This window comes from Lissotriton vulgaris, chromosome 3_1 (assembly GCF_964263255.1).
Source record: "Lissotriton vulgaris chromosome 3_1, aLisVul1.2, whole genome shotgun sequence".
Taxonomy (NCBI): Eukaryota; Metazoa; Chordata; class Amphibia; order Caudata; family Salamandridae; genus Lissotriton; species Lissotriton vulgaris.
This window is the reverse complement of record NC_141689.1, coordinates 3,026,403-3,050,980: the sequence shown is the minus strand read 5'-3', so window position 1 is coordinate 3,050,980 and position 24,578 is coordinate 3,026,403. Positions and strand designations below refer to the sequence as shown.

At 46.0% G+C, this 24,578-nt stretch overlaps 1 protein-coding gene across 4 annotated transcripts in view; it reads left to right on the top strand.

The window, feature by feature from the left end:
- The window catches only part of LOC147725798 (uncharacterized), a 91,954-nt gene that overhangs the window by 7,803 nt on the left and 59,573 nt on the right, over nt 1–24,578 (top strand). For all 4 annotated transcript variants that reach the window (XR_015309251.1, XR_015309252.1, XM_086959946.1 and 1 more), the window contains exon 2: nt 8,781–8,902. The gene's annotated coding sequence lies outside the window, so the exon portion shown is untranslated. The remainder of the gene's footprint in view (nt 1–8,780; nt 8,903–24,578) is intronic.

Genomic DNA, 24,578 nt, shown 5'->3' with positions numbered 1-24,578 from the left:
ACTGCTCGGGTGGCTCTGCAGTGTCCCTAGCCGACACATCGTCAACTTTGGGTGTAACATTCAGGGTCATCCAGGGGTGAGGGCTCTCCTGTCAGAGGGGCAGATGTCCAGCTGTGCAAGGGGGGGGCTCTCGCTGTCAGAGGGGCAGATGTCCAGCTGTGCAAGGGGGGGGGCTCTCGCTGTCAGAGGGGCAGATGTCCAGCTGCGCGGGGAGGCTCTCCTGTCAGAGGGGCAGATGTCTAGCTGTGCAGGGGAGGGGGAGATCGGTTTCAGAAAAACAATACAAGGATGAGCAGGGGTGTCCCCTGACGGCATGGACCTCCAACACCAAGGCTGAGCTACCACCCTCTGCACTTACACTCTCTCCCTGCAAAGAGGGGGGGGGCTCGTCGTGTGGCACAGAGCGCAACATAAAGAGATGCCATTTTACACACCCTGCATTTACACCCTCTCCCTGCAAGGTGAGGCAGGTGTCATCTTACGGAGGGGGTGGGGGGGGCATCCCGGGGCACAGAGGGCAACATGAAGAGGTGCCATTTTACACACCCTGCATTTACACCCTCTCCCTCCAAGGGGGGGGGGGCTGTTTTGGGGTACAGGAGCAACATGAAGAGATGTAGTTTTACACACTCTAATATAGAGGCAGACTCCCATATTAGAGAAAGGAGAGGTTTGGGGGGGGGGGGGGGAGGGCAGATGAGGGTGCAATGCCATTTTACACCCCTGACTTTCATAACCACCTACTTCTCCTCAAAATGTTTCCCAGACTTAATGACCAACCCGGGCCAAAAGCACATCCATCAATGGAAACTTTTGGGGCACCTGAGAGGCCCTGTGTGACTTCCATTTAAAAAAAAAAAACAATGACAATCAGCCCGCAGCCAATCAGTGGCTATCTATCCGGACACACGCCGGCTAGATTAGCACGCGGGCTAATGGCGCTGCTTAAAGGCACAATGGTCATCTGTTTAGAAACAGGGGTGATACAAGCTCTCCTGCCCCAGTCATCTGCACGTGCGCGCGCACACATCCAGAAATGCACGCGCACGGAAGCCACAAACAGAAGCACACAGATCCTCACACACAGACAAGCACACATTCGGAATCAAGCACACCTAATAAAGCAAATTGTATTCATGTGGCGCTTACAAACCGTTGAGGATGCGTTGAAACACAAGTCAAGTCATAGGATTTGTAAAGCGCACTACATACCCAGAGGGTTTCAAGGCGCTTAGGAAGGGGAGGAGGATTACTTGTCAAATATCCACGTTTTAAGTTGCTTTCTGAACGCTAGGTGGTTCTGGGTAAGGCGAAGGTAGGCGGGGAGTGAGTTCCATGTTTTGGCAGCCAGGTATGAAAAGGATCTGCCTCCCATGGTGGTTTTGTTGATGCGAGGTACAGTGGCGAGGGCTTGGTTGGAAGAACGTAGTTGTCGGGAGGGGGTGTAGAAGGACAGTTGTGAGTTGAGGCAGTCTGGTCCGATGTCGTAGAGTGATTTGTGTGCGTGGGTAAGCAGTCGGAAAGTGATCCTCTTATTGACGGGTAGCCAGTGGAGGTCTTTAAGGTGGCCAGAGATGTGTTTGTTGCGTGGGAGGTCTAATATGAGCCTGGCTGAGGCGTTTTGGATTCGTTGGAGTTTCTTCTGGAGTTTAGCGGTAGTACCCGCGTAGAGGGTGTTTCCGTAGTCCAGTCGGCTCGTGACCAGAGCGTGGGTGACTGTTTTCCTTGTATCGGAGGGGATCCAGCGAAATGTTTTTCTGAGCATGCGAAGAATGTTGAAGCAGGAAGAGGATACGGCGCTGACTTGTCTGTTCATTGAGAGTGAAGAGTCCAGGATGACGCCTAGGTTCCGTGCGTGGTCTGTCGGGATGGGGGCTTTTCCGAGGGCTTCCGGCCACCAGGAGTCATCCCATGCGGAGGGGGATGTGCCTAAGATGAGGACTTCTGTTTTGTCTGAGTTCAGTTTCAGACGGCTTTGTTTCATCCATTCGGCAACTTCTTTCATTCCTTCGTGTAGGTTAGTTTTGGCGGTGCTGGGGTCATTGGTGAGAGAGAGGATCAGTTGAGTGTCGTCCGCGTAAGAGATGATGTTGAGGTTGTGTTGGCGGGCGATGGCCGCGAGGGGGCTCATGTATACGTTGAAGAGGGTGGGGCTGAGTGAGGATCCTTGTGGTACGCCGCAGATGACTTCAGAGGCCTCGGACTTGAATGGAGGAAGGCGGACTCTCTGGGTTCTTCCGGTGAGGAACGAGGTGATCCATTCAAGTGCTTTTCCTTGGATTCCGATGTTATAGAGGCGTTGTAGGAGGGTGCTGTGGCAGACTGTGTCAAAGGCTGCGGAGAGGTCGAGGAGGATGAGGGCGACTGTGTCTCCATTGTCCAGTAGCGTTCGAATGTCGTCTGTTGCTGCGATGAGGGCGGTCTCAGTGCTGTGTTTTGCTCGGAAGCCAGATTGTGAGGGGTCGAGGGATTTGTTGGCTTCGAGGAAGGAGGCGAGCTGGTTGTTGACAGCTTTTTCGATGACTTTGGCCGGGAATGGGAGAAGCGAGATGGGACGGTAATTTTTGAGTTCGGTGGGGTCCGCTGTTGGTTTTTTCAGAAGGGCGGTGAGTTCAGCGTGTTTCCAGTCTTCCGGGAAGGTGGCGGAGTTGAAGGAGCAGTTGATGACGTCTTTGAGGTGCGGAGCTATGACGGAGTCTGCTTTGTTGAAGATGTGGTGAGGGCATGGGTCTGTGGGGGATCCTGAGTGGATTGAATTCATCAGGCGGATGGTGTCCTCAGTGGAGATTGGGTTCCAATCGTTGAGAATGTTCACGGGGGGAGGATGAACAGCAAATGGTAGGGTGGGTTGATTTCCGGGTTGGTTGTCAAAGCTGTTGTGGATGTCTGCGATCTTGTTGTGGAAGAATAATGCTAGGGAGTCGCAGAGGGTTTGAGAGGGGGTGATGTCGTTGGAGTTGGCCGAGGGATTGGAAAATTCCTTGACGATGTTGAAAAGTTCCTTGCTGTTGTGGGCGTTGTTGTCAAGTCGATCCTTGAATGCTGTTTTCTTGGCTTTTCGGATCAGTTGGTGGTGAGTGCGGGTGGCGTTTTTGAAGGCGTCCTCGGTGCTGGTGGTTGGGTCTTTTTTCCAGGCTTTTTCAAGGGAGCGGCAGAGTTTCTTGGACTTCTTGAGATCACACACGGAATCGGGCACACTAAAACATACACATAGAATCACTCACGGAAACACACACCCACATAATCACAATCACGCACATACACAGATGCACACATACAGAGAATCACACACAGAAGTACCTATACACACTCACAGAAACACAGGCACACATAGAAGTACACACACCTACGCGCACACAGACAAAAACACACATTGTAAATTGTAATACACAAGCTTGTGTACACAAACACACACACGAAACCACAAACACTGAAACACAAAAACTGCACCCACAAAAAAAAACAAAATCACGATTACGCACTTACAGATAATCACACAGGCAGAAACACACACAGAAGCACACATACAGAGAAAGTATCACACACGCAGGCGTATATATGCTCAGACAAGCACGCATAAAAACACTAGCACAGAAAGAAGCACACGCGCAAACACAAAACAAAGACAAAAAAACACACTCTGTACCACACTTGCTCGCACACACAGAAAACGCACCGGTAAATGCAGAGTGCATAAGGCAAATAAAAGTGCCGGCTCAATGCCGGACCAGATTCGGGGGCGTTCCCGAGAAGAGGCTTTCGGCTGACGTAGCCAAAAGCCAAAAATTCTCGGGAACGCCCCCGAATCTGGTCCGAGATTGACAGACGGAGCCCTCTCCCAATGGCTAGCCTCCATTTATGGAGCTAGCCAATGGGAGGAGGGGGTGTATTCCCGACCCCACACACACACATCAAAAGGTTTTTTGGCGCATGCGTACGAAGTACGCATCGCCAGTCAAAACCTAAAAATGAGTTGGGCCAACCAAGGGATTTTTAAATTTGCGGCCAAATTGGGAAAACGACCTATTAAGGAGATGGTTGCCATCTATAAAGCTAAAGGAGTAATTACTGCTATATATGGGGCAGGACTTTGGGGATACCCAAATATTGCTGCTTTACAAATAGAAGAAAAATGTTGTTATAAAACACTTGTTGTTTTTACCGTCCTCTGTATCGAATACCATCTCACATCATGAGGTGGGGCTGCAATTTTTAGAGGACATCTTGATGGCAGGAAACTTGTTATTATGGGCCCAAATCTGGAAAAATGAAGAAACTGCTTAAACCTGGACGATGCTCCGAAAATTCCCTGGTTGACCTAAATTAATACTACACTGGGAAATTTATTTAATATTTCGTTATGGTCGAACCCTGGAAAAATACAAACTTTTAAAAAGAAAGAACTTAAGGCCTCCTTCTTGTCATTTAGAGAAAACTGTAGAGCAAAAATGGAACTAAGTAAACCAACTGTGGCTTTATACAAAACCTATATGTTAGAAGAGGGAATTAATGGTTATCTGTTGCATGTGACTCACCCGCAGCATCAGTTCGTTTTATTGCAGCTGAGATGTGGTATTGTACATTATTGTGTTGCTTTCCCAAAAATAAAGAACGTCCCCAGATAAGGTGCCCTGTCCTTGTGATAAGAGTAAACAAAGCACGCTGCACTCTTATATTCTGCAAATTTAACTGTAATTTTAGGAATTTTTATTTGAAGCCCTTGTTTGTTAACCGTGGAATCAGTTTCCTTGAATTGGCTATGAAATTCCTTGTAAGCCTAGAAGATCCTTTGACATGTTTTAGCACTGCCATGTTTATTTTAAAATCCATTTCTGCAAGGGAAAGCTTTGTGTTATAGATTAATAATGGCTGACACCAATGTCTGTACTTTTTTAATATGCGCCAATTTTTATGTATTATATTGTCTGTGCTTTTATGGCTGTTTTTTAATAGTCGAATAAAGATTTTTGAATTGAAATCAAAGCACTTATAGGAAGATATGCAAATTTCACTATCAACGTGTGCATGTCTCCTGCTGTTACAGCTTCTTCACCAAAATTACTTTTTAAAAAAAATAATTTTTTAGCTCCCTTGCCCATCAATCCACACAGCTATTGTCATGGCAGACAAGATTTAGAATTGCTCAAAAAACAACCCAATTTCCGTTTTTATTCACATATAAAAATAAATACGAACAAGAAAATGAATGTTTTCGGTCTGTATTTATCTGTGAAAACTGAAAACAGGGAGCCTTATTTACGAGACAGGCCAAATGCTATTTTTTGTCCATGATTTCTCCCTGATCCGATCCCACCAGAAAAGCCATCGCCATCGGCAAGCTAATACAGTATTCTGTAGGCCTGTATGGGGAAATAATGTTTCAAGCTAGCTTGTTTTTTTGTGCTATCCAGACTCGAATTTGCGCCTGGTAGGAATCTTTCCCATAACAGCATTCAGTGTTTGTCGGCTGATACTAGTAGTAGCCAGTTTTGGTTGTACAGCTTGAGCAGTCCTTTACTCTCCGTTTTCACATTATGAACTGTCAGATTTCTGTACATTTTTACTAATTCTCCATATAGGCTATGGGAAGTTATGTCCACCCAGACAAATGTGATGGGATAAAAGTACTTTAATGACCATTAGTCTCAGCAGCTCCCAGGAAACTGCCAAGACAGAAGAACAAGTGAATATTCAAACTTAAACATTCTATTGGTATGGGAATGGGAAATGACATAGTATGAACGTGCAAGATATAATAGATAGCAGGTAGATTACTACAGTCTGCATTTCTGTTACTGTTAGATTAGGAGTGTCGGGATGAGATGTGTATGCAGCTAACGCCGGCCATGTCGCTCCTTCCTTACTGAGTGTACAGAGTCTCACATTTTCTTTTGTGTGTGGGAGGGCGCCTTTAAACCAATTAATATGTTCTTGGTAAGATAGAGGAATCTGTCTTCATATGGAGTGTATCCCTTTGGTGTTTTATCCTCAATGTAGGTATGAAATAATTGTATATGAGCATTTGTAGCTGGGAGTTGAACCCAGGAATCCAATATCTCTGTCCTAAATGCTTCGGGTGCCTCAACGAAGTTGACCTCTCCATCCATAGCCAGGAGGCCAAAAATTAATAACTTTAGAGCAACTGCATAGCTGCAGTTCCCTGCAAGGTTTAGTGCCTGGTCTGCTTAGTCCCATTCATAAAACCAATGAATTACTGAGCGGGTTAATACAATGTGGGAATTATTTTTCCTTCAAGCTTGAACAACCTCCAGCCTATACTTCATGTCTACATACCCAGCTGAGGGTGCTTTCCCTACCACCACTGACTTCTCCGGTTTGGAGTTGAGTAGGAGTCTCTGAGAAGGCTCGATTGAACTACTCCGAGTGAACCATAAAATAAGAACCCAACCAAAGCTGGTGCCATGTCGTGTAGTTCCCACTAATACGTAGGATCTGTGGGTTTGTGAACAAAAAACTTAGGGTGAGGTGCCTAGACTGATTCCATGCACCCCTGAAGTATATGTTGGCCAAGAAACCAGCTACCTCACAGTGCCACCATAAGCCCACCTAACCTAAAAGGGAGCAAAATGGTTTGACAACCACCAAACATGACCCCTCCAGAACCATGGTAGCAGATATAATAACCCTTTCGCTCAGTCACTCGTGCACTCTTGTTCTTCAATATACTTATTGAACCAAAGTTATTCTTGTATAGAATACATGTTCTGCGATAATCAGTAGACCGAAGCAGATGAAAGTGATTACAATCACCAAAATAGTAAATAGCAGGTATAGTTCTACAGTGGTGCTAAAACAATGTATATATGCAGACTTATAAAACAAGATCATAATCAGGCGTATTCCTACTATGCAATCCCAACTCTGTGCATCTAGAGTGTGTGTGTGTGTGTGTGTGTATAGCCAAGAATTCCCCCCCCGCCCCCCATCCTCAACCACAATGGTGGTCCAATCCCATTACCTTGCGTGACAGAATGTAGGAGTGCGTCTTGATCACAAACTAGACACCTCTCATGGAGATGTTAGGCAGCTGCTTAGCGAAGCCTCGCCATGCAGGGACCTCTCGATGTCAGCAGAATTGTCTCCTCTAGCTAACCCGTGGAAATGCTTATTTATCATATAAAGCCTCCTTGCGATATATATGCAGAGTAGCACTGTTTAAGATATGTAGATGGCCCTGTCGCCCCGTGGAAGAAGATAGAACAACATTCGTACAACGTGCGCAAAGGCATTTTACTCAGTGTCCGAGGCGTCCGGATAGTGTTGCGCGAAGCGTACGTTGTAAGTAAAGTAGTTTCAAAGAAACTGAGCCAACATTGTCGCACACACATAAGGGGAAATGGTTATCGTAAAATGTTATTGTGCAAAAAGAGGGTAATGTAAGAAAACGTGCAGCATTGCTACATGGGCCTAATTCCGGCACATAACTGGCCCACAAGTAGCATTTTCATTATAAGCCCTGGGCGCACACAGTGCACTTTAGCACTGATCGGAAGTTGTAAATCGCCCATAGTTCAAGATATATATATATACAGAAAAAAAGTCTCATTATACTGCAACTTCAACTTCCCAGTTTATTTCTGGTATTGTGACCCTTCGTCCGGGGGTCTCTGCAATGAAACAACATATCGCTGTCTATGTGCACCTAAGGAATCTCTACAACAACAAATCGGTCTGATGCCTATCATTGCGTTTAGTGCATGTCGCTTTGCCTTGCTTAAGTGCGTGTACAAAGAAAGATGTGCTTAATCTACATAACGATGATTGAACCAACCACCAAGAGCCGCTGTGAAAAGCGTGATATTCTGTATGAAACCGAAAAGTGTCCGTTAAGTACTAACTCAGTGCTGTTCATGTTCAATATACCCCAATCCGTGTGAAAATGGGAATGAAAACTTGATGATCTGTGTTACACACAAACCTTTAGTGCATGTGTATCTATAAGTATGCTGAAAGCTGCTGTGTGTCAACTGATGAGTTTACAAACCGGTGCCGATAGATATACTAGATAGTACAAAATTATAAACTGTATCGTAGTTCACTTAAAAATTGCAGTTTGGCCAATACTCACTACTGCATTCTCCGCGCACCCGTATATAATCAATGTCAATATGCACAATGACCCATTCGCATATACGAACGAAATCTCATCACTATTAGCAAATTTGCACAACATAAACTGTCCATGAACCCTGACTCAGAAGAACGTGGTCAGGCAGGCTCTGGGACCTAGGCCTGGGGTTACTGATTGATAAATCACAGATGGAGTGGCCCGTAGCAGACAGACAAACATGCAAATAGGAAACTCCGGTCAATCTCACAGATCAGCGTAGCGACACCGCAATGGCCGAGAGACATGGGTCCCAGTGCGTGTGTTCCATAAAGTCAGATGCCACATGAAGTTAGTAACCCACTGCCAATCCAGACACACACACGTAGTACATGCAGCGATCACTTATGCCGGACATCTGGACACGTTACCCACTGGCCCTTTTTGTCGCGGCCCAACTACATTTGTCATCAGGAGCCTAATTTATGACTCCAAAAACAAGGGCTGCATTCTTTTAGCTAAAAAGGATCGTCTGAAACACTTTACGATACCCAGAGAAGTGTTTCAAAAATGTGTGCTAATTGATTGTACTTTGAGACAGTCCTCAGACCCGTTTCTGTATCTGTGTTCCCGGCCGAAGTGTTTAATGAAACCAACTGTTCCTGTTTTTCCAAACGCCTCTTGTCTTTTATTTTTTTTTTTTTTTTTTTAGGTAAACTGATATTCGAGCAACTTTTTGGCGAGCCAGATAGGAGAGATTGGTACCTCGGACCTGACTGCAGCCAAAGGAAAAGTACCAAGCCTGGACGAATTTGCATCTGCGCAGCAAGGAAGGTGAGCACGCGCCGCAATTGATTGGAAGTTAAGTGAATTCGCAAGGCGGATGTCCGTCCTGAGCCTGCTGGCAGAGAGTAAGATACCACATCTGATCCTTAGTCCCCAGCATTTGGCAAATGGCAAATTTGGAAGAAGTGTAAAAATATAACCTACACGCCCTGCCACCAACAGAAATCTGACATAATACATATATTATGTGTCTGAACTGAGTAGTCGCAAGGCGGCCTTGAAGACCACCTTTTTTCGATAGCACGCCTGAAAGGGGGAGGTTTATTTGCTTGGACCCCTGGATGTGATACAGGCTTGAGGCTTCACTACTTGGGCTGCTGGGCGTGAACGAGATGGTATGCACAGGCCCTAGATGTGATATAGGGTCAGCTCCTCAATCCTATTTTAAGTCTAAAGGGGTTTTCTCAGTGGTATTTCTTAAAGCCCGTCTGGTATCTGAAAGAAGTGAAACAGGTTCACTTGGACCGCTGGGTGTGATCCAGATGGTACGCTAAGCCACTGGATGTGAATCTTTGCAATTTGGACAATAAACAAAAAACTGGATCTTGAAAATTAGCTGTAGCTCGCAATTTGGCCAAAGAAGGCTAGTAGTTGTCAAGTTGTTACTTTTTTTTCTGCACAAAATATCATCTTTGTCCCAGAGCCGATATTGGCAGACTATCGGGGTCACGTAGTCCTATGCATCGTGCAGGTCTTCCCCATGTCCTACAATGGCATGCGCTATGAAGTGGGCTAAGGAATTTCTTTTGTTACGGTCAAAATTTTGTCCCTGTCTGGTTTTTCTTATTGTGGTATTGAAATTGACGCAAGGTACTTATTTATGTTTCATGCTGTGCTGCTGGTGAATTAATGACAGTATTTTTGTCTCAAGTACTGTTTTCAGTGTCTCAATGTGCTATATGAAGGCGCTGCTATTTCTTACAATTGTATCACAGTGAAGTCTGCTATGTTATAACAATTGCACGTTCTTCCAGGTTGTGACCCTTCATATGCATTGCTATTTGTGTTTGTGAAATGTCCATATTGATGCATCTGCAAATAGCGTTGAACTCATCATAGTTGGGCCCGCAATCCTGTGTGTGTGTGTATATGTATGTATGTATGTGTATGTATGAGAGAAATCGTCACCACCACTTGCTGACCTTCTTTAAGCAAAAATGACGAAGAGTAGACCCGCAATTTGCTGGTGCAAAGTATTAAACACTCTTTATTGTGCCCAGTGCGCCCGCCATGGCGCGTTTCGCTTCCCTCTGAAGCGTGATCACATGACATACTACGTGAGATCCTGAAGGCTTTTTAAAGTGCCAGCGCATGACATAATTGAACCAATTCAGTGCAAATGAGTTGTAAGCCTAAACATAGACAAAAGACTGTGCAAACTACGGAAGATCACCATGTAAAGTATAATACTGTTGGTACTATAAAACATCAGACATTATGTTATGTTATTGTTTTTTATTGTGCGCACAGCTACTCCAGCCAAGGAGCGTCCTGGCGCATAGACAAGGAGAAACATAACACAACAGGGAAAAGAAGACTAAAAGGGACAGCTAAAACAGAAAAGTTTTTATTGCTTTCCGGAAGGTCGTGAGGTCCTCCAGCAAACGGATATCAACTGGAAGAGAATTCCAGGTTAGTGCAGCTTTTACGCTGAAGGAGCGTCCTCCCATACGGCTGAGCCTAAATCTAGGGACTACAGCAAAGGCCTGTCCTTGAGAATGGAGGGCGCGTGCAAGGACATAGGAGAAACAGCTGGACAGAATTTCAGGGCCTATACCTCTCAAGATCTTAAAGGTAAGACAAAGGAGCTTAAAAAGAATACGCTTCCTCACTGGAAGCCAGTGTAGGGAACGAAGAACACTCGTCACCGGGCAAAATCTGGGCAGGCCAACAATCGCTCTGGCCGGCGCATTTTGAATCCGTTGCAGGCGAGTAAGCTCAGCCTGGTTAGCCCCAACCAGAAGAGAGCTTGCGTAATCCAGGCGAGAGATGATAGTAGCCTGGATTACCAGCTGTCTGGTTGGGGCATCGAAAAATTTGAGCACAGGTCTTAAGCCTCTCAGTAGGCCAATTATACGCTATAGGGCTTATAAAATAGATAAAAATTGAAGTTATGCCAATGAAAACAAGGGAAATGAAATGAAAGGAGTCTTGTCGTGCGCAAACTTAGCCCAGTGGGCGTCAAGGCGCCTAATTAAACAAAAAACAGCTCATAACAAAGACCAAGCAGTTCATCCTGAATAGGCTCTTGAAAAGCACCACGTTTTTAAGGCCTTTTTGAACAAGTCTAGAGAAGGTAGAGTTTTAATCTCCATAGGCACGGTGTTCCAGAGCTGAGGGGCAGCGACGGAAAAGGCTCGGGCTCCCCATCTGGTAAGCCTGAAGCGAGGGACAGCAAGCTGAAGTAGTCCCGCAGAGCGAAGGCACCTTGTGGGATGGTAGCGGGTAAGTAGGGAGCTGATAGCGCCTTTAGATCCATCCTCGAGAGCTCTGTACGTCAAGCACAGAATTTTAAAATAGATTCTGTGCTGGACAGGCAACCAGTGGAGGTCTCTCCTCGCGGTGGTGGCAGATGATGTCTTAGGAAGGTCTAGGACAAAACGTGCAGCAGCATTCTGCACGGTTTGCAGCTGATGTATGAGGCCCTTGTTGGACTCCATGTATAGAGAATTGCAGTAATCTAACCTGGAGCCAACAAGGGCGACTGCAATCTGCTTACGTGCATGAAGGGACAGATAGCTGCGAATTCTGTTGAGTATCCTGATCACGCCCCAACAGGTTGCCACAGTCCGATTCACCTGAAGAGACATCGAGAGTGAAGTATCAAACACCACACCGAGATTTCTGGCCGATTGAGAGGGAGTGGGGCAGGTGCCGAGAGAGGAAGGCCACCACTCACTCGACCAGACATCTTGGTCCTTTCCAAAGACCAACACCTCTTTCTTGTCGCCGTTCAGCTTCAGGGAGTTGATGACCATCCAGTCTGCAACATGTTGCATACATGACCTGAAGCTGGAGGCAGATGTAGTGACAGAGGAATGAGTGAATGACACCATGATGTGGGTGTCATCGGCGTATGATACCACCTCCATCCCCTGCGATCTTACCAGCCTAGAAAGGGGGGCCACGTAGATGTTGAACAGGGTCGGACTTAGTGCCGACCCCTGTGGCACCCCACATTGCAAAGACTTGGCTGGGGAGAGGTGGTTTCCGAGCATCACTCTCTGTTCCCTATCAAGGAGAAAGGAACCGAGGAGGCTCAGGGCTTACCCAGTAACACCTGCCTCCCTAAGCCGAGATGTTAAGATGGCGGGAGACAAGGGTATCGAATGCGGCCGTGAGGTCTAGTAGCACTAGGACAGTAGTTTGACCAGCGTCAACTTTGCGTCGGATGTTGTCGACTACAAAAGTGAGAGCAGATTCTGTGCTGTGATGTTTTCGAAATCCATGTTGGGTGCTGTCAAGATACTCGGAGGCATCGAGAAAGGAAGATAAATGGAAATTCAAATGTGCCTCTAGTATTTTTGCAGGTGCAGGGAGGAGGGAAATGGGCCTAAATTTTTTGAGGAGGCCGGGGTCAAGTGAAGGTTTCTTTAAAAGAGGCTTCACAATAGCCTTCTTCCATACCGATGGAAAAGAACCTTGGGCAATCGCCTTATTCGTCACCTCCAACAAGGAGGGAAGAAGACTGCTTCTACACTCTTTCAGCTTTTTAAGAGGTAGTGGGTCCAATGGGGAGGAGGATTTTGTCCTGTCAAGTAGAAGATTCAATCCTTCCAGAGACAGGGATGGAAATTCCGTAAGAGAGCTAAAAGGGGCTGTATCCAAAGACTCAAAAGAGCTTATGCCAGGAGGAATATTCTCATCCAGAGAATGACGTTGTGCTTCTAATGATGTATGGATATCGAGGATTTTGTTGTGAAAAAAGCCTGCAATGTCATTACATAGATCTTGAGAGCTGACTACGGGATCGGGGAGTTGAAGGGAGCATAGCGAGTCAGCGATTTTGAAAAGCTCCCTAGAGGAAGTGAGTGAGCTAGTAAGATTGGAAAAGTATTCCTGCTTCTCCATTATCACTTTCTGCTTGTACTCCTGCAGAGCAGACTTATAGGCCTCCCGGTCCTTAGGATCCCAGGATTTCCTCCATCTCCTCTCACTGCTTCTGCAGCCCTCTCTTAATGATCTAAGGTGGTCAGAAAACCATGGCTTACGTCGGGCTACATATCGCAGGGATGCTGGGGCGAGCTTTTCCACAGCATTAATGATGGAATCCTTCAGATCTTGGGCTGCCTCATCCACGTCTTTAGAGGAGAGAACCTCAGGGGAAGGAACTAGAGGCGAGAGCCACATCCGTGAGGTTTCTAAGATTTCTTCTGAGAACGAGAGAAGTTGTCACCTTCTTAGTGGGATAGGAAGTAGGAAGAGCAAGATGTAAAGGTACTGCAAGATGGTCAGTCCAGACCAACGGCAAAGGTGAGCCGCTGGAAAGTCTCGAATCATTGGAGAATACCCCGTAGAGGATGTGACCTGCCTTGTGAGTGGGACTGGTAACAAGCTGAACAAGGTCAAGGCTCCAAGAGACTCAACCAATGATAGGGTGTCCTTAGAATCGGCCTCATCGAGATGGAAATTGAGGTCGCCCAGGATGGTGAGACAGGGCTTTCCAAAGTAGGATTCGAGAATTCTCAGTATATCAGAGGCAAAGTTAGCTCTATAGCCAGGCGGCCTGTAGATCAGTATCCCCGTGAAAGAGATCGATGGAGCACATGTAATACAAAGGTATAGAGCTTCAAAACGATCTTGAGGCGAGGATAGCGGTTTAACCGTACAGGAAAGGGAGGATTTAAAAAGAATAGCGATTCCTCCTCCTCCTCTACGTATAGGTCTATCCAGCCTATGTAGGGAGTAGCCCCCTGGGATAGCTAAAAGAAGGTCATGGCCGGAGGAGTCAGTAGCCCAGGTCTCTGTAATGAAGACCCAGTCTGGCTGTCTTTCATCCACGAAGTCGTGGAAGGCTAAGTTATGTTTAATTAGCGAGCGCGCATTCATAAGAAAACCAGTTCTGAGAGTGGTAATAGACATTGAGGAGAGAGGGCAAGAACTAGTAGGGCAGAAAACGGGAGGATGAAATGAGGATGAGCAAGTCATACAGCGGCGGGACTGTAGTATCCCTAATGGAGTGAAGCGATGTAGACAAGGGCGTGCCGGAGGCCTAAGAGCCAATAGCACCGATGGAGCATATCGCCTAATTACCTTTACTGATGATGGAGGTGTAAGATCCAGGTCCAGCCCGACCTGCAGTCCGTCCTCAGCGCGAATGGGCTCAGACGGGCTGAACTCTGGCGTAACTCCGGCGATCCTGCTGTGCGATGACGCTGCGCGTATGCATGACTGGAATTTATGTAGGTTGAGCCTCCTAAATGAGGACTAGACTGCGGAATGGATCACTCCTCACTTAAGATGGCCGCCACCGAGACAAGGGCGAGGGACCCGCAAAATGCGGTGAGATATTCCAATTAATGTGCAAGTTAGGAGGACAGCAGTGCAGGTAAGCGTGGCCAACTATCTAAAAACAGGGGACAATGTCAGATCTAAAATAAACCAATGGACAAAAAACGGGGCTTTAAAAGCATCAATAGCTGCACAATGGTCGAGCGCTGCTCGGAAATGAGCCGAGGCTGGTGTAGGGGCGCGCCTTGAGTTTACCTGGATAGATTGTTATAGTTCCAATCGTACCCCTAATCAACTTATTTGAATACCTTGTAAAATAATATCAATAAGTATAGCCCTTCATCACATAGCATATTTGATCTGTTGCACAGTACAAGATATTGTTATATTCATAATTTGGCTAATAAAGCTTCCATTGTTGCCTATTGATTTCATAAAGCCCATAGTGGGCCAAGTACCAAAGCACTGTTACTTAAATTCATTTTCACCTTAGTAAACCGGCCTTCCTAGTGGATCTAATGTGCAAAAGTGTCCTAAATGTGCAAAAACCGCATAAAGTGCAAGAAAATTCAAAATCGTATATACAATCCTATTGTTACACATTATGAAAATTAAAAAACTTAAAGGTGACAGAGGCAACATTATTGCTCATTTATGGGGATAAACAATTTCCCTAGATGTTATAACTTCTTTTCGTTAGTCAGCTTGTTTGGGTCCCTATACTAAAATATCCATACAAAAATATTTCTTAAAACCCCCGGACAGGCATTTACGAAAAACCTATAAGAATATATCATCTTAAAAGCTTATAAACAGGTATGTAGATCTTCCCTATCGTTAAGCCCATTGGGATTCTTACTATAGAGCTCCAGTATAAATCTAGTTTCGAGGAGACGTAGCTTAGCCTCACAATCTCCTCCTCGTTTAGATGTATAAATGTATGTATAGGCATTTATATAGCGCACTACTTACCCGTAGGGTCCCAAGGCGCTTCGACCGCTGCGAAACCCTTCCTGGCTTCCCTGAGGGATGGTCCCTTAATGGGTATCTCCAGGGTGAGACCAGGCATCCCCGGCGGTCTGGTGGGGCCGTTAGTGAAGATGAGGCAAGCTAATGCCCAGAGTTGCCGAGTGTGATCGCTGATCAGAGTGGGCACCGAGGCGAGAGAATTATCGAGTCCGCTGACCCTGGTCCAGAAACCTGCCGCGCCGGGAATCGAACCCTGGTCCCGGGCCGTCCTCTGCTCTCGGGTCTGCCGCCTCTAACCAGTGAGCCACACTGGTTTGACAGTGTCTATTACATAATACTGGAGATGGGCTGGGTTTCCTGTATGTTTAATTTCGAAATGCCTGGCAACCGGGTATGCTTGATCCCGTCCTGTGATTGCCCTAATGTGCTGGAATATCCGTTTGTGGGTGGGTAGCTTGGTACTACCTACATACCGCAACCCACACGGACACTCCAGCACATAGAATGCATAATCAGTTCTACATGTCAGTCGTTTTGTGATGGCAATCGGTTCTGATTTAAAAGGGCTTGTATAATGGGTTTTATTGATGCCAAATCGACAAGCTTTACATTGGGGACATTTTTTTAAACCCTTGCTCAAAGACAACCACGTACTGGAAAATTGCGTTTCCAAATTGTTACTGACTAAAGCTTTAGCCATATAAGGAGACCTTCTAAAAGTCATTACCGGTTTAATTGCTACACTTTGACCGATAATAGGATCACTTCTTACCAGGTTCCAGTTTTGATAAAAAAAATCTTTCTAAGTTCCGTGTGTTGTCGATTGTAAGTGAGAATTATACGAGACGGTATACTGGGTTCTTTGTCATTTTCCAAATTATGCTTAACTCTGGGAATCCATGCTTCCTGCCTTGTCATGTTCTTTATACGTCTGATGGCATTAATCAAAACTTGATGAGAATAACCCCTAGCTAGGAAACTAGGAAAAATTAATTGGACGTCTGTTTAGAATAAGTTCAACCGCTTTGAGTCCATCACAGTGCCTTATTGACGTATAAAGGGCAGAAACATCCAGAGTCATTAAAAGCAAAGCTGGTCCCCAAAAAACCTGATAAATTTTTCTTAAGAAATCAGAAGTGACTCCAATTTACTAATCAGTTGTTTGTAACACCGATTCTGTTTGCTGATAATGTTCTTCCTCTTATTAGTGGTGGTATATAGTTTTTTATGTCCTGTACCACCATATCCTGGTATACATCCAAATTGTCATGGACCATTATCGGCTGAAAAACTGATTTCGGTTTAAAAGGAGTAATACATTTACTTAAATCATCAGCTATTGTTGGTTCAGCCATATCTGAGGACTCCCCTTGCTCATTCTGTAATGCCCAAATTTCTTCAAAGGACTCACATCTCCAGCAGACAGTATTGAGGGACTAAAGATGTCTGGTTGAGTTTTCATTTTTGGTTGCAGCCGATGAAATTTGCTCAGTTTCAATTTGCAGATGAATCTAAAAGTGTCCATTCTTGTATCCGCATAGTTTAGATTGCAAGGCGGGCAATAGGACAGTCCTAAGCCTGTTATGTTATTTTAAAAGCACTTGTTAAGCGCACGTACACAAACGGTTTCTTGGCGCTAAGCCTAGGACCGATTCTTCTCCCGCAGTTGGTTTCAGATCCGTCAGGTTGATTACTGAGTTGGGGTTTTTTGCTGTTCCAGATTCCGACCCTGGAATCGATTCCAACATCCCCGCGTTGCTCTTTAGCCTCCATTTTTGTTTTCGGCTGTTGCACTTGCGACGCTGGCCCCGCTTGAAGTTTGCTCTTTGCCTTTTTTGCCCACAGGTACTCGTGGTATTAATGTTTCTCGGCAATCCTGGCACAAGCAATTGACTTCTTGTGCCAGTGAGAGCTTTGTAAACCCCAAATTAGGATCCCTAGTCACATCCACTTCTGGATCACTTTCAGCGGCTGAACTCTGATCAGAAGCGGACAATGATGTTATGGTGGTTTCACTAGCTTGCCTCGGAGGTGGTCTATTTGCTCTTGCTTCAACTGCATCATATCGGCGAGCAAACATGAAAACCTGCCCATTTTGATAGTCCTCTCGGTCCCTCTCAAACTTAAAAGCCTTTCTTTTCTTTATTGCTTCCTCATCTCTGTTGAGTCTAAGTATCATCTCGTCCCTCATTTTCTTAATTTGATCATTCATCTCAAGTTTTCCAATTTTAGATTCCGTGTGTGTGTGTGTATATTCAACTCCAATTCCCACGCCTTCTACGTAAAATCATTCCCTATCTTCCTTTAGAACATCGCCGTACTGTGGTACAGGCCATGGTAGTGAGCAGGCTAAACTACCGCAATGCTTTGCTGGCGGAAATAGGCACCACCACTCTGGCAAAACTGCAAGTTATACAGAACACCGCAGCCAGAATGGTTTTGAATGCGCCGTCTGGATCCCCCTCCCTTCCTTTGCTCAGGCAGTTACATTGGCTACCTGTCAAAAAGAATTCTGTTTTTAAGGTATGCTGCCTCTCCTTTAAAGCATTTAGAGGTGAGGGGCCAGCATATCTTTATAATAAACTTTTTAAACAAGTACATGAACGTAACCTAAGATCTAATGACCTAGCCCTCCTGAAGACTCCGCGTATCAGGCTAACCCGTACAGGCAGCAGAACCTTTTCATACATCGCCCCCAAATATTGGAACTCTTTACCGATTCAGGCTAACCTGGATATTCGTATATTTAATATTACAATGTACCTAGATTCTAGCTGTCTTAGTTTCTGTTCTCGGTTTCCACCTCTTATATTCTTTGCAATTTGGTCTATTATATAGTATACAAGATCATTGTATACTATATAATAGTAGTGTGGCTCACTGGTTAGAGGCCGCAGACCCGAGAGCAGTGGACGGCCCGAGACCAGGGTTCGATTCCCGGTGCGGCAGGTTTCTGGACCAGGGTCAGCGGACTCGATAATTCTCTCGCCTCGGTGCCCACTCTGATCAGCGATCACACTCGGCAACTCTGGGCATTAGCTTGCCTCATCTTCACTAACGGCCCCACCAGACCGCCGGGGATGCCTGGTCTCACCCTGGAGATACCCATTAAGGGACCATCTCTCAGGGAAGCCAGGAAGGATTTCGCAGCGGTCGAAGCGCCTTGGGACCCTCCGGGTAAGTAGTGCGCTATATAAATGCCTATAATACTATACATACATACTATCATTCACATTACGACCATGTATATTGTTGATATGCCTGGCAACGGGATATATCTTATCAATCAATCAAAATAGTTTTTATTCGATATTTTTCAATCATAAAAGACATTTACAAATACAAATTCATCCCCCGCCCCATAGAAAATAAGATCCACAATTAATTAATCATTACAACTATATCTAAAAAGAGCTTACTAGCTCATACATGAATACAAAAAGATTAAATATATCACATTTAAAAAGTTAAAACCGTATAAAAATGATAATTCATTCAGTGTTAAATATATCGATTTCTCAATACATTTTACAAAATCGGATAGCAGCATATAACAACTGGCCTTGGGGTTATTCCAAACTCATTTTACGGGCGCGAATTATCCACATCCATTGTAAGAATTTCGACATGGCTATAACAACTGGCTGAGAAGTATCAGTTCTTAAGATCCTAATTGCCTCACTATCAGTTTTGAGGCCTAACTGAACACAAATCGGTTTAAGCCACGACTTTCTTGTTACATTATACTCAGGGCAGGCAAACAATACATGCCCTATGTTTTCCCTTTGGTCAGGGCAAAAGGGGCACACCGAACTTTGGTTCCCACGCCATTTTGCAGTTAAAGTATTTAGTGGTAGTATCCCCACCCTCATTTGGTGATACTACTTCCGGTCCCCTGGGATGGTAAAAAGCGCATTGTGGATCTTGCTAACGTTAGATACCGGAGCCTCAACAGCGGAGTTACTCCTTAGATCTGTAATAGCCTGGGTAGTTAAGTCCCTCATACCTGCAACACTCTCTTCATTTGTAACACAGTTTGACCATCTAATACGTCTGTAGTCATTTGAGAGGGAAATTTGCACATTATCCCTTTGTACTTTGCTATTAGATAGATCAAACAGCCTAAATAACAAAACTAGTGGGTCATGATTACTTTCGGCCCGCGGCTCTATCCACATATCGATAAGACTAGACCAGTTCTCCTTGTTGATAAAGAATGTAGTCCATGCAATTGTGTGATATACCGTTATTGAAGGTAGGGGCACCCAGTGTATCTGAACCAGTTCTTCCATTAGTGGCCCGCAACCCATGCTCCACACATAACATTTATTTGCAATGCGGCCTCTGACCACTAGGTGGTAGGGACAACTGAGGGATTTCCCAAATACAGTTTTCTTCCAACGTAAGGTCTATATCATAATTATCTAGGGGTTCAAAACCACAGTTAAAATCACCTGCAACTATAGCGTTGCCGTTCAAACAATATTGTTTAAAAAGAATGTCTAGTTGATCAATTGCCTCAGTGGCTTTCCCACCTGGAAGGCCCCTTGAATAGATGTTAAAGATATAACGATCTTTACACTGATGTCGCTGGAGTTTGACTATCAAAATGTCAGGGGAATTAGTAACCAACTGGAAGACAGAGTACCCACTATTTTGTTTTACCCATGTCACCAGTCCCCCCTTTGACCTTCCCCGTAAGCTCGGAATAGCCGAGATATAAAAATGTAGGTAACCATGCTTTGGTTCTGGGGTTTCCTGGAGAAAGGATTATATCCTTAGTATCCAGGAAAGCTAGCCAGTCCAGAGATGTAATTTTACTTTTCAGACCTGCAACATTCCATGACACCAGGGTAAAATGAGCATCAACATTGACATTAGGTTCTTCCATGCTGGTAGTTTGGCTAACCCTATGGTTTTGAGATGGAATATTTTCACTCATGCAATTCTCAGTTACCACCAAGTTAAAAGATATTTTAACATTTTCGTTAGTATTGTTATTAAATACAGGTGGATCATAGAGATCATTATTTCTGTATGAACCCTCCAAAATACTTTGATTACTCATTAGATTTGTCTGGAGTGTGGAGCTATCATTTTTCGAGGTATTCAACTGAACTATAGCAACTCACACTTGGTTTTCGCCTGGTGGGATAGAGCATGCAATGTTATTTCCCCTCTTAAGTCAATCATACTCATTCAGCCCTGATAGTCTCATATCTGTTTCCCAAAGGCAAACCCCATTCGTTAACTGAAGCCATTATTCCTCGTCTGTTTCTTATAGTATCCCATACTGGCCCGGGGTCTTAGGAAATGTTACATTTTGTTGTTCGCCATATAAGAATTTTAAAGTGAGGGGAACAACAGTCACCGCTACACAGTTTCCTTTGAACCTTTTTGGTCTGTTCCCAATCCAGGTAACCCTTTTCACTGCCTTGATTTCACCCGCTAGTTGCTGTTTCCCTCCTGGCGCCATCTGCATGTTCCCTGTAAGCCAATGCAGCGCCTTACTGGACAATGAAGCTGGAGTTTCCAATTGGCTGGTCGTCAAAGGTAGGACATTAGCCAACACCAGTACCACAGGAGAGGCTTCTTCTATAAATTGAAGAGGATCTATTTCTTGGCGTAATGCAGGCGTGATATTTGGTATTACTAACCCACCATCTGTTACGTCAGGATGATTGTTAGAGCTTAAGTGGACCTGAGCCGGGTGGTTACATGTCATCGAGCCGCCCCCCTCCATTGTTGTACTCCCAGGATTTTCTTCGGTTGTCTGGGCTGCTTTTGTCACTAGTGTTGCCAATTTATCAACCTCATCCACTACCTTAGTCTGGACCGCGCCCATTTTTTCAATTTCAGTGTTTAATTTGTCAATCTTGGCGACCAGAGGCTTGATTATAGTTTTAATTTTAGAATCAATCATATCCGCTATCTTGAGAAACAGTTCATCGTCCATAATGCATTTGGCACTGTCAGCCCCATACTACGTGCTTTTAGCCTTGGTTTTCCCTGGAGGAGATGCCCTTTTCTTCCTTAGACCTGATCGTAGACCTACTCGTTTTGGCTGAGTTCTTCTAGAGGTTCTGGCAGGTCGAGTTTCCTCCTCAGAGGAGTAAAAGAGGTCATCGTCTGTGATTTGGGCACACGTCTCACAATCAGAGTTGATATTTTTTTCTGGATCGGTTGCAACAAGATTTTCCAGGTCAACTACCGGGGCATTACTTTGGTCATCGTTATCACCTATATACGTGTTATTGACTATCTGATCAAAGGGAGCATCCAACAGTGGAGTATCTGCCTGTGAAGATAATGGAGTTGGGCTCAGGAGTTGGAGATCAGGAGACTGGCTTAGTCCCAGTGACTGTCTCCTGTTGCTGTTTATTTTTGTAACCACTTGGACCAGATAGTTGTCCATTGTTTTAGAGGCGATTGGGGCTAGTTTTTTAGGCATATTGGACATCCAATGAATAAGTACACTTAAGAGGGATGTATCAAGTCACAAAAGCTGCAGGAACGTGGAGTGGGGGAAAAAAAAATATAAAGGGCTCAGTATGACTTCCAATAGCAGTAGCGAATTTAGTTAATAGAAAAATTCCTTACTTCAAATGCAGGGGGTATGGCCCAGTCCAGTCGCGGATAGTCTCAGACTGTCCGCCCTTTGTCTGGCCTTCGTCCGGGTGTCCCGCGAGGCGGTCTCTGCGCGGCTTTTCAGCACCTCCAGGTGCGGGCGCGTCGTCAGCAGTGCGCGCCGCCGGGAAGCCTGCCGGGAGTTGTGGTCCCGGAGCGGCGGCGCGAAGGATGACCCCGCTGACTCTCGGCCGGTGGCGACGTGTGCTCTTGGACCTCGTCGGTTACCCCAGTGAATCTCGGCGGCGGTGGTGGCGGCGTCCTGGTCCTGGTCTCCGGTAAGTGCAGTAGGTGCTGTTCGCTTTCACCCCCTCTGCCAGCCTCTGCGCCGCTTTTCAGCACCTCCAGGTGTAGGCGCGTCGTCAGCAGTTCGTGCCGCCGCAAAGCCTGCCGGGAGTTGTTGTCCCGGAGCGGCAGCGCGAAGGATGACCCAGCTGACTCTCGGCCGGTGGCGGCGTGTGCTCTTGGACCTCGCCGGTTACCCCAGTGACTCTCGGCGGTGGCGGCGTCCTGGTCCTGGTCTCCGGTAAGTGCAGTAGGTGCTGTTCACTTTCACCCCTTATCTTATCCTTTTTCACTTCCCTCAGATGTTGGAGAATTCTTATATGCACCATGTGAATGGTGCTGCCCACATACAATTTGGGACAAGAACATTGCTGTATATAAACCACATATTCACTCTTACATTTAAAACAGTTATACATTTTCCATAGACTCTTTAAAAGGGGCGATTGAATTTCTTTTTTTAGTCCACATTTACAGGCCTTGCACCTCGAACATTTTACAAAGCCCGGTCTTGCCTTCAACCAACCCTCCGTATTCACTGTTTCAGAGCTGCTCACCACCAGTTCCTACCTCATGAGCTTAGCCCTCCTGAATGTTAATTTGTGTGTGCGTGTGTATAAATACATTCCCCAATGATCTGAGTAGAACTTAAAATTCCCTAAAAACTAGAAAAATCAAGATGCGTCTATCCCTTACAGTCTACCCAACTTATCATGGACTTGCTACTAATGCACATGCAAACCAGGTTCCCCACACAGACTAAAACACTTAATTATTTCAGTTGGGCGGGGCTTGGATAGCCAACATGGCATTCGCTCTTGCATGGATCCCCTTTGCTCTGACCTAGATCTGCTTCATTTATTGCCATCGGGGAGTCTCCTGCAGTCTCTGTGTCCCTTATGGTGGGATGCAACCGCTGCTGTGTCCCAGGCCTACAAGGCACCCATGGTGCTATTGACCTGCCTGCAGCGGTGCTATCAATCAATCAATCAAAGCATTTGTATAGCACACTACTCACCCGGAGGGTCTCAAGGCGCTAGGGGGGGTCCGCTACTGCTCGAACAGCCAGGTCTTGAGCTGCTTCCTGAAGGCGAGGTGGTCCTAGGTCAGGCGGAGGTGGGTCGGGAGGGAGTTCCAAGTCTTGGCGGCCAGGTAGGTATAGACCTGCGTGGGCTGAGGGGGGAAAGTTCACCCGGCGTGAGAAGTCTTGAGGTGGAGGAGATAACCTGTACATCGGCAACAGGGAGTGGCTGCTGATGCCACTTGCGGGCGCCCCCTTGAAGAGTTTAATTGCGGAGCTCAGGGAACAAACAGATCTTGCTGCGGTCCGCGCGCTGGTCCTCTATGGCCTGGACCCAAAGAGCAAAAACAGTTGATGGGCAGAATGCAGAGCAATGTCATACATTCGCCCCAGTACAGAGATCTGGACCTAAATCTATCGTTGCTCACCATGCCATTTCAGTTTGAACCCAGCCTTATGCAAATCAGTCTTGACCCTGTGCCTCTTGGGAACAGTCCAGCCCGAACTGCCAAGCCAGGTCCTCCCTGGACCCGAAATAAGCATCCTAGGACCGGTTTCGGGGTTTCACCCCTCTTCAGCCAGGATAGCAGTGAAATGGAGAGCACGGGACCCACGTCTGGGCATACCCGTCCCACTGGGTGTGACCAATGCAAAAACAACAGTTGATGGACAGAATGCAGAACAACACAGGGTTAGACTGATTTGCATATGGCCATGTCTGGACTGGGGTGGCGGAATGAGCTAAAGCATGATGATGGATTAAACCCAGATCAGTTGACTGTGGGTGAGTGCTTGCATTGTTCAACACTCTATCCATCAACGCCTTTGGTATTGCCCTGCCTTCAAATGTTGTTCCAAGGCGTCTGCCTGGCATGGCTGCTCCCCACCAGGTGCTTGGACTGTTGCAGCTTGCCCTGGCGGTGAGGCGGGACTGTACTGGACTTAGTTGCGATGTGGGCTGGGGAGGGGTCACAATTTTTTAGAGGTACACAGTGCTGTTGGGGCAGGACTGATCGGGTGCTTAAGCCCCCTCAGGAGAGAGCAGCGCCTAGAGTTTTGTATCTGAAGATCCTGGGCTATTGGTTGCGTCCTTGCCTCGGGCAGCTGTTAAAGTGGGCCCCAGCAAGTTGCGCACTTAGCAACATAGATACCTGCAGGTCGTCTCTCCTCCTGTTTGCGATTAAGAGGGCCCATCACCCTTTGACACTAAAAACTTCTCCAGGGGCCTCTCCAAGACCTATGATCGCACAGATCCTAAACTTCAGAGACCCGCTCCCAACCTGAACTGTGTTGCGGAGAGGCCAAAGTCGT